Genomic DNA, 11,825 nt, shown 5'->3' on the forward strand with positions numbered 1-11,825 from the left:
GCATCGCGATGTAGTCCAAACAGTTTGAAATATTCTTCCCACTTTAGAGGCACCCCCCCTCCCTCATTAGGAGAGTTTTCCGTACAAAAATCGAGGCTTTTGTCAGATCTTTTTCTAATTTGGCACATAGGTCCTTTAATCACATGGGGTAGTACCCCATATGAATACTAACCCGTGGGAAATTATCCTATGTGGATTTCCAGCATCAAAGACATCTGGGCCGAATCTGGAAAGGATTCGACGAAAACTGGTTTTTTATAAGGAAAACTCCCGTGGGGTTTGGCACACATAGCGGGACGAAAACTACAATATGGGAATTCCCAAGCATTAAAAGACAAATGTACCAAATTTGGAACAGATCAGACGAAAACTGGGTTCTTATAAGCCCCCCCCCCCCCGAAACACACATGGTTTCCCACTCCATAGCGGGACGAAAACGGGAATTCTCGAGCGTCAAAGGACATCTGACAATTTTGGAAAAGTCCTGATAAAACTAGTTTTTTATAAGAAAACCCCCCATTTTGTGGTTGTCTACCATAGCGGCGTGAAAACTACTTTATGAGAATTCCTGAGCATCAATGAACGAACCTCTATGCGAAATTTTGGAAAGATCCGACAAAAAATGAATTTTTTTCAAGGAAAACCCGGGGTTGCCCCCCCCCCCCCTGATAAAGTTTTGGTGTTAGATTATTAATGGAGATTTATGAAGACACCAAAAGATAAGGGTTTGATAAATGAGTGCTGGTTTATTGTCACAATAAAAATATTATATGCCATGATCAAAAAAAAGTATAGTGGTGTGTACATAAATTATAGCCATTACTAGAATAAATACTGTTTGACCTTGCTGATCAGCAAAAAGATTAAAATGATAATTTACATATCAGAATTAAAATATGATGAGCATTCAAAAATTATTATACTACATTTTAGCTTTAAACTATTGCAGCACAGGTGATAAGAAAGTTAAATCATAAAATGAATATGAAAATTATGATTTGCAAAAAAAAAAAAAAAATTTGTTCATGAGAAAATTCAATTGAAATTCACTACTTCATGTGTCAAAAGTCTGGCAAAATGCAAGTGATGGAAGATAATTAGAATTTGTCCAACATAGTACTGTATTAAAGAAAAAGAAAATTTTTGTTATGGGTGATTGAAAATTTTTTTTCCTTTTAACATATTTAATCGAAGTTCACGCTGGTTTTTTGTCTTTTTAGCCATTAAATAGATTTTTTACGAAAGTCTAAAGTGACTTCTGGTATTATGTGTATTATGTTTTGTGTTTACGTGTACATTTTTGCTGGTTTATTTGTATTGATTGTTCGTCATGTTGTGTTCTATATATACCAAATTTTCATGTTTTCATTTTCGGGTGATTATTCAGGAAATGCCTATTTAACCTTTTACGTGAATTTTTCTTGGGGGGGAGGAATGTGACAATCATGATTTGCCACACCTGTCCCCAACTGCATTTTCATCCTCCACGTATGTGATAACTCTATCGCACCAAGCTGCTTTTTCTACCTCGCGGTTTCGACCATCTGTAACTGCAACCGCACAGTTAATTGTGAGATTCCGGCGTGGTCTCAGTTTTTCCAACTCTTCAGTAGTTCGTGGAATTTTATACAAGAATGTAGTTTTGTTAAGAAGTCTCATCGACTCCCCGGCACTTTTTAGTGTTCGGGGGTCACGCACACAACTTGGGTGGAACTGTCTCAGCTGCAATGGTGTAAAAGAGAACTTTGGAAGTGTTACAAATATACCTCAACAACCGCCGATGCTGCTTAGTGATCTTTATGTGGAGATCCGGATCCCTGATTTGATCGCCTGATTTTTTTGCAGACGCCTTATGGAAAGATAGAAAGAACGGTAAAAGTTTCCTTGCCGGCTCACGTGCATCTAATGAGCACAATGCTCACGAATGGAGATCCAGATGCATCGGGAAAGTATTTAACTATCCAGTAACAAAAAGCGCAAAAAGAAAATCAACAACCGTTCACCAAATCGTGTGCGGGGCGATTTGTGTGTTTCTTGTGAAAATAGCATTTTGAGTTAGAAAAGTGAAAGTGTCGTCGATCCACGTGCGTCTGGACATTAGAGGTTGTATGTTTGATTTATTTTTGTAACATTCCATATCATCTGTAAATAGATCACCTGTGCTGCAATAGTTTAAAGCTAAAATGTAGTATAATAATTTTTGAATGCTCATCATATTTTAATTCTGATATGTAAATTATCATTTTGTTACTAACAAATTTTTTGAAAAAAATTGTTTCAAATAGCCAATAACCCGGCACGAAACCAAACGGCACCAATGATAAAGTTTTGGTGTTAGATTATTAATGGAGATTTATGAAGACACCAAAAGATAAGGGTTTGATAAATGAGTGCTGGTTTATTGTCACAATAAAAATATTATATGCCATGATCAAAAAAAAGTATAGTGGTGTGTACATAAATTATAGCCATTACTAGAATAAATACTGTTTGACCTTGCTGATCAGCAAAAAGATTAAAATGATAATTTACATATCAGAATTAAAATATGATGAGCATTCAAAAATTATTATACTACATTTTAGCTTTAAACTATTGCAGCACAGGTGATCTATTTACAGATGATATGGAATGTTACAAAAATAAATCAAACATACAACCTCTAATGTCCAGACGCACGTGGATCGACGACACTTTCACTTTTCTAACTCAAAATGCTATTTTCACAAGAAACACACAAATCGCCCCGCACACGATTTGGTGAACGGTTGTTGATTTTCTTTTTGCGCTTTTTGTTACTGGATAGTTAAATACTTTCCCGATGCATCTGGATCTCCATTCGTGAGCATTGTGCTCATTAGATGCACGTGAGCCGGCAAGGAAACTTTTACCGTTCTTTCTATCTTTCCATAAGGCGTCTGCAAAAAAATCAGGCGATCAAATCAGGGATCCGGATCTCCACATAAAGATCACTAAGCAGCATCGGCGGTTGTTGAGGTATATTTGTAACACTTCCAAAGTTCTCTTTTACACCATTGCAGCTGAGACAGTTCCACCCAAGTTGTGTGCGTGACCCCCGAACACTAAAAAGTGCCGGGGAGTCGATGAGACTTCTTAACAAAACTACATTCTTGTATAAAATTCTACGAACTACTGAAGAGTTGGAAAAACTGAGACCACGCCGGAATCTCACAATTAACTGTGCGGTTGCAGTTACAGATGGTCGAAACCGCGAGGTAGAAAAAGCAGCTTGGTGCGATAGAGTTATCACATACGTGGAGGATGAAAATGCAGTTGGGGACAGGTGTGGCAAATCATGATTGTCACACCCCCCATAGAGTGACGAAAGCTAACCTCCGGGAATTCCTGAGCATCAAAGAACCTCTATGGCAAATTTAGAAAAGATCGGACAAACACTTTTTTTTTTATATAAGGAGAGCCCCTGATGCGGGGTTGCTCTCCCTCCCCCCCCCCATCATAGAGGGTTGAAAACTACCATGTGTGAATTTCCGAGCATCAGAGGACCTCTGTTCCAAATTTGGAAAAGATATGATAAAAACTTTTTTCATAAGAACCCCCCCCCGTATGGGGGTTGCCCCCCATAGTGGAACGAAAACCACCCTATGAGAATTCCTGAGCATCAAATAACGAAACTGTGACAAATTCGGAAAGATCCAACAAAAACTGGATTTTTTGTAGGAAATCTACCATAGGGGTTGCCCCCCCCCCCCCAAAGAGGGATGAAAACTACCCTGCGTGAATCCCCAGGCATCAAAGAACCTCTGCCAAATTTTGGAAAAATCCGACAAAAAGATTTTTTTTCAAGGACCCCCCCCCCCCCCCCCCCCCCCTCCTTATAAAGTGATGAAAACTACCATGCGTGATTCTTGTGCATCTAAAAACCTCTGTGGCAAATTTAAAAAAGATCGGACAAAAACTTTTTTTTAATATGAAGAACCCTCAATGTGAGATTGTCTGTCCTCCCCCCCCCCCTCCCCACATAGAGAGACATAAACGACCTTGTGTGAATTCCCGAGCCTCCAATAACGAACCTCTGTGCCAAATTTGGAAAATATCCGACAAAAATTAGATTTTTTGAACGAAAACCCCCATTATGGGGGTTTAGTTAGATACCATGGGGAGTTTAATCTGCAATGATTTGTTTTACCTTTTTTAAGAAGTTGTTTGTTTGCATTTTTACATAAATAAAAATTTGCTTGACATATTTTATGTGCCTCTTTTTTTAACAATTATTTGTCTTTTTTTTTCTTTTTTTGATTTTACAGAAAACCAAGTAAAACGACGACCAGTCATGTGTAAAAACATGAATGTTCAAAAATCAAGACGGATGGGGGGGGGGAACGTCAGTTGACCCCCTGAATAACGGGCATAAATGACGGGCCTGTGAAAGTGACTATACGCATTAAAATGGGAAACTACGGTGGTAAGCTTCTGAAGTTACAATTTGATCACACGCACACGAATCTTATAAAATACAGTCGAACCTCGCTATAACGAACTTAAAGGGACCATTAAAATCGATTAAAAACGTGGTTCGCTTTTTCCGAAAACCAATAAACAATAAGACAAGGATTGCAAAAAAAGTTCATTTTAGCAGTTACTTATTTTAAGCGTGTTCGAATTAACGAGGTTCGACTGTATTCTGAAAAATAAAAAAAAAAACTAATGTGCTCCAAGATAAAAAAAAAAAGGAATAAATTTTCTTAAAAATTTACGAAATTAACGTCCTCATATATGACGAAATTAATTTGACGAAACTAATGCTCTCAAAACAACGAAAATGATTGTTAATTTGACGAAACTAGAATGAAGAAATATTTTGTTACATTTGACGAAATTCGCATCCTCAAACCACTAACAAAAGCAGTTTCTTCAATATGACGAAATGTTCGCTCGGAGCATATCCCTGGAAGTGGTTTCGTCAAAAACCAAGAAAATTTCGTCAAATTTGAAAGTCCATTTTTGAGAGTGTAGTCCCCGAGATCTCACAAAACTAGCCATAGGGGTACTGAAAGTCCAGAATATCAGCATGATAAGAAATAAGAACATTGAACCTTTTACAAACGAAAAATACAAGTCATTTTTATGAATCTATTTTTTTAATAAACAACAGTATAGAAGCATCCTTATATATTATTTCTGTAGCCTGTTTTTGGTTTCTACGCCAAATTTCCCTCAATTCTTGATCGATTTCTTTGATTTACGGCTAATTTTAAAGCTTATGGTGCTGGCTACTGACGAAAAATAGACCCAAGGTCTAAAAATTGTTTCTTTTAGCCGAAAAACCTGTTTTAAAGAACCAGAATAAGGTTTTCGGTCAAACTTATAACTTTGATTTGCGCTATGACCGACAGAGCTGAGTAGCTTGATCGGCAGAGCGTTCTCTTCGTAACCAGGAGATTACGTGTTCGGGCCCACGTCCGGACGATCTGCAACAAAAAAATTAGAGAAATACCGCGCATTACATGAACCCTGAATTAAATGAATAACAACTATGAAGGAATAGAATAAATGAGAAGGAAATGCTCCTTGCTGATACGAAAACATTCCGTGACTTTGTGCTAAATTACTTCGAAACTGCACGTGTTTTTTTTTTTTTTTTAAGCTTAGGCTCTGGAAAGAAAGTTAAAGCATAATGTAAGCGAAAATATAAGTAACAGGTTTAAGATTTCAGACTATATACAATAGAATTGTTTTTTGTTCAGAAAAAAAAAATATATATCGTATATTGAAATATATATTCTTCTAATGAGTTTTTGACTCTTTGTACAAATAAATAAAATACTACCTCAATTTGAAGGGTAAAATATATATTTTTTCTTCTTTTTGCTAAAAAACAAATAGCTTATCACATTTTTACTACATTCGAAAAGCTACGCTTAAAAAAGAGCATAGTTCAATTTATTTTGTATTTTAACCGTGCTGTTAAATGATGAACGCGTGCTGCCATCTAAGTTATAACGGTTTAAGCAGTCTGCGATAACAAATTGTAAAAATTTTCAAAAATAAAAACATTTTTCATCAATATCTTATCTTATATATTAATCCCCTCTCATTTTAAAACTTATCAGGCTGGCCAATGACGAAAAAAAGACTTACGGTCGAAAATTCAAGTTTTCGAAATCGCCTCTTGCTGTTTCAAAACCTTGATGCTGCCTGTAGTTCTTATGCATTTTTTAAAGCAAAGTTCTAATACAGTTTTCCATTTTTTACGTCGCTTTCGGCAAAAAAAATAAAAATAAAAAATAGCCTGTGTGTGTGTTCATATTTTAATAAAGCTTAACAACACTGGACTTAGTTGTTCGGTTTAATTGATAAGTTTTTTTCGGTAGAGCGTTCGGCTATAAACTATCTGAACTTCGGGCAATCTTGGGCTGCCGGACATAATATCAAATTTATATTAGTATTACGCATTACATGTGCTCATAACATATACACCTAATAAAATAAATGCAGTTTGAATGCTACTTGGTGTTTCGACTCCTTTATGCAGGCTACAGTTATCATTTGGATAAGTTGATTGTTAATCAAACTGTGTTCTTTGACTACATCCAGACCACTCAAACTAATGTAGGCATAAAAAAGTATTAGATTTACCTAAAGAAATCCTTTTTGTGCAGAAAAACATTTTTATTGTATGCTAAAATGTAGATGTTTCTAATAGCAGTGTTCGACCTTCTGTACAAATGAAAAAATACTACGCCTGATTAAAACTACGAGTTTCACTCAGTAAACCTTTATTTTTTCATTCGCGCGAATACGATATAAAGCATTAAAAGTATTATCAACTTCATTAGCAAGAAATTATTTTCTACTCCTCTGCTTTCTGCTGAAAAAAAAAATACATTTTGTCTACGTTCGAAAAATTACACTTAAGAACGGACTCAGTTCAACTGGTTTTGGTTTTGAATTTTAAGTGTTCGATTAAAAGAGAAACATGTGAGGGCATTTAAGCCGTAACGGTTAAAGCAACCTTCTATGTGAAATAGTTCCATATTCAAAGATAAAAACACTTATTTTCAATCAAATTTATTACTTCTCTAGAATGTTTGTTTCAATCGCTACGTGAGATCTTCGTCATTCTTTAATCAAATTCCATGCTTTGCGAATAATTTTAAATCGTATCATGCTGGTTAATGACAAAACACAGATGCATGATCTTATCATTATTATTTTTTTTTTTTTGGCAAAAAGCTTTTTTGCTGTTTTTTTTACTACGCATTCCTTCAATGAATAGCTTTCGAAAAGGAAGGCGCAATTGCTAGGTTTGTTGGGGTGTCGGGCTGTTAGTCAGAATGGCGCCAATTCGAATACGTGCAATAAATATCTCTTTAATGTTTCTTTTTTTCCCGTCAGATGCTGACATGTGCAGGACTGTATTTGCCACAACCTGTTTTTTCACATGCACAATTATTGCTTTTTCACGAGTCACCACTCAGCCACACTTTTAATGACATTTATGTTTGCATTGAAAATATCCTTAGATATTATTTCTGTAGCCTGTTTTTGGTTTCTACGCGAGATTTTCCTCAATTCTTGATCGATTTCTTTGATTTACACCTTTTTTTAAAGCTTATCTTGCAGGCTACTGACGAAAAATAGACCCACGGTCTAAAAATTGTTTTTTCGGGCAAAAAACCTGCTTTAAAGAACCAGAATGAGGTTTTCGGTTAAATTTATAACTTTAACTTGCACTGTTGCCGACAGAGCTGAATAGCTTGATCGGCAGAGCGTTCGACTGGTAACCAGGAGAATGCGTGTTCGGGCCCACGTCCGGACAATCTGCATCAAAAAATTAGAAAAATGTCGCGCATTACATGAGCAATTAATACCAAATATGAGGGAATACATGATATAGAAACGCTCCTAGCTGTTACGAAAACTTGATTCAACACAGAGCTAAATTGATGCTCAATTGTAAGGTTTTTTTTTTTTTTTAAAGCTTTGGCTCCTGTAAGAAAATTAAAGCATAATGTAAGCGAAAATATAAGTATCAGGTTTCAGATTTGCGACTACAATGGAATTGTTTTTTGTTCAGTAAAATATAATAAATCGTATGTTGAAACATAGATTCTTCTAATGAGTTTTTGACTCTTTGTACAAATAAAAAAATTACTATCACAATTTAAAGGGAGATATATATATATATTTCTCCTTTTTGCAAAAAAACAAATAGCGTATCAAATTTTTACTACATTTGAAAAGCTACGCTTAAAAAAGAACTTAGTTCAAATTATTTTGTATTTTAACCTTGCTGTTAAATGATGAACACGTGCTTCCATCTAAGCTATAACGGTACAAACAGCCTGCAATAACAAATTGTAAAAAAAATTTCAAAAATAAAAACACTTCCCGGCAAGAAAAAAAATTTAAAATTAACCTGTGGGGTTTTTTTTTTTTCCGGTAGAGCGTTCGGCTATAAACTGTCTGAACTTCGGGCCATTTCGGGCTGTCCGACATAATAGCAAAATTACTTTAATATTACTCATTACATGTACTCATAACATACAACAGATAACACCCGTAATAAAATAAATGCAGTGGGAATGCTATTTGGTGTTTCGATTCCTATATGCAGGCTACAGTTATCATTCAGATAAGTTGACTGCGAATCGAAGGGTGTTCTTCCCTTTTTTTTAAAGCTTTGAATCCGTCCAGACCACTGAGCATAATGTAAGCATAAAAAAATATTAGATATACCTCAAGGGAATCCTTTTTGTGCAGAAAAACATTTTCATTGTATGCTGAAATGTAGATTTTTCTAATAGCAGTGTTTGAAATTCGTACAAATGAAAAAATACTACGCCAAATTAAAACTACGAGTTTCGTAATCTTTAATTATTTATTCGAATACGATAGAAAACATTAAAACTAATATCAACTTCATTAGTAAGAAATCATTTTCTACTCCTCTGCTTTCGGTTGAAAAAAAAAAGCATTTTGTCTACGTTCGAAAAATTACACTTAAAAAACAGACTCAGTTCAACTGGTTTCGGTTTTGAATTTTAAGTGTTCGATTAAAAGAAAAACAAGTGCAGGCATTTAAGCCGTATAGGTTTAAGAAGCCTACTATGGGAAATTGTTAAAATTTCAAAAATAAAAACACTTATTTTTTCAATCGAATTTATTACTTCTCTAGAATGTTTGTTTCAATCGCTACGTGAGATCTTCCTCATTCTTTAATTAAATTCCATGTTTTGCGAATAATTTTAAATCGTATCATGCTGGCTAATGACAAAACGTAGAAGCATGATCTTATCATATTTTTTTCGGCAAAAAGCTTTTTTACTGTGTTTTATTAAGCATTCCTTCAATGAATAACACTCGAAAAGGAAGGCGCAGTTGCTAGATTTGTTGGAGTGTCGTACTGTTAATCAGAATGGCGCCAGTTCGAATCCGTGCCACTAAATATCTCTTTAATGTTTCTTTTTTTTTTCATCAGATGCTCACGTGGGCAGGACTGTATTTGCCACAACCTGTTTTTTCACATGCAAAATTATTGCTTTCTCACGAGTCATTCAGCCACACTTTTAATGATATTCATATTTGCATTGAAAATACGGACAACCAAAAGGGGAGCGATGATCAAATTATCACAACGTTGTATTTAACAAAGTTTTGTTACTGATGTCTTTAAATTACATGCCTTCTCTTGTGCGCTTACTTTTTTCGGTTTTTCTTCATAATATTCTTTCTTTGAAATTTTTAAAGAGCGAAATGCCTTATGAAACGATTCAAAGTACAGTGCGGAGTTCCGCACGGGTCGACTAGTATATATATACACGTAGAAATACAAATGTGCCTCTGTTCATGTGATATTTATATTTTACGAATTTAATCCGAATTAAAAAAGTAATCAAATCAAATTGATTACTTTTAATCTGATTACTTTTAGTCTGACTAAATTCAATCTGATTAATTTAATCTGAACTAAATCAATCTGAACTAAATTAGTTTTTTTAGTCAACTAACGAGTTAGTTTAAACTAACGTTAATCTTCGTCTGCAATTGAATTAAATTTTTAAAATATTAGTCTGAACTAAATGGGAGTCAGATTACTTTAGTCAACTAATCAATCAATTACAAATTTAGTTGATTTTTTTAGTTGATGCCCAACACTGTTATAAACCAATGTTGGGCATTAATCAACTAAATCCTCTATCGACTAAAGTAATCTGACTCCCATTTAGTTCAGACTAATATTTTAAAAATTTAATTCAATTGCAGACGAAGATTAACGTTAGTTTAAACTAACTCGTTAGTTGACTAAAAAAACTAATTTAATTCAGATTGATTGAGTTCAGATTAAATTAATCAGATTGAATTTAGTCAAACTAATTTAATCAGATTGATTTAGTCAACTAAAGTAATCAGATTAAATTTCGTCAGATTAAAATTTATACTAAATCTAATCAGATTGAAAAATATCTACACTGTTAAAACTACAGATTGCGTTTGGATTCTTTAAGGGGTTCCTTTCTCTTTCCCCCCCCCCAATGAATATTAAGTAGCTCCTAATGTGTTACGGGGGGGACATTGGGGGTTGGGGGCTGCCTCCCTTACCGATTTGAGACCTTAAAAAATCAATAATATTTAAAAACACCTCCTTTGAAGTGACGCAGTTTGCGACATGACCTGCACTCCCCCCCCCCATTTGGTACACAATACTGCTTTTGGTCTTCCTTATCTTTATCTTCTTTATCTTTACTAATAATAAAGCTGAAAGTCTGTCTGTCGGGAGGATGTCTGTAGGATGTCTGGATCTCTGTGACGCGCATAGCGCCTAGACCGTTCGGCCGATTTTCATGAAATTTGGCACGAAGTTAGTTTGTTGCATAGTGGTGTGCACCTCGAAGCGATTTTTCGAAAATTCCATTTTATTAATTTTCTATTAAAATTTTAAGCCCTTTTTCACAATCTTTAATAATAATAAAGCTGCAATTCTCTCTGTCCGGAGGATGTCTTGATGTCTGGATCTTTGTGACGCGCATAGCGCCTAGACCGTTCGGCCGATTTTCATGAAATTTGGCACACAGTTAGTTTGTTGCATAGTGGTGTGCACCTTGAAGCGATTTTTCGAAAATTCGATTTTGTTCTTTTTCTATTCCAATCTTAAGCCCATTTTTCACAGAAATTTAATAAAATGGGAAAGAATTTGTTCTGAAAATTATCTTTCTTTATCTTTCTTTTCTTTACTTCTTTATCTTTCTCCTTTCCCTTTCTTTTTAAATAACAAACCGGAAAGTCTCTCTGTATGGATGTTTGGATCTCTGTGACGCGCATAGCGCCTAGACCGTTCAGCCAATTTTCATGAAATTTGACACACAATTAGTTTGAAGCATGAGAGTGTGCACCTCGAAGCGATTTTTCGAAAATTCGATTTTATTAATTTTTTATTAAAATTTTAAGCCCTTTTTCACATAATCTTTACTAATAATAAAGCTGAAAGTCTCCCTTTCTGGAGGATGTCTGGATGTCTGAATCTCTGTGACGCGCATAGCGCTTAGACTGTTCGGCCGATTTTCATGAAATTTGGCAAAGTAAGTTTATCATGGGGGTGTGCACCTCGAAGCGATTTTTCGAAAATTCGATGTGGTTATTTTTCTATTCCGATTTTAGGAACAAAATTATCATAAGATGGACGAGATTACCATAACGTGGAACCATAACATGGGCATAAGCCAATTCGCGATAAAATTCACCATACATTATTTGTAAATATACAGGCGGACCAAAAGACCTTTTAATTTTCTATTACGGACAAAGCCGTGCGGGTACCACTAGTACTGGAATAAAAGCTTGAT

This window comes from Uloborus diversus, chromosome 4 (genome assembly GCF_026930045.1).
Source record: "Uloborus diversus isolate 005 chromosome 4, Udiv.v.3.1, whole genome shotgun sequence".
Classification (NCBI taxonomy): domain Eukaryota; kingdom Metazoa; phylum Arthropoda; class Arachnida; order Araneae; family Uloboridae; genus Uloborus; species Uloborus diversus.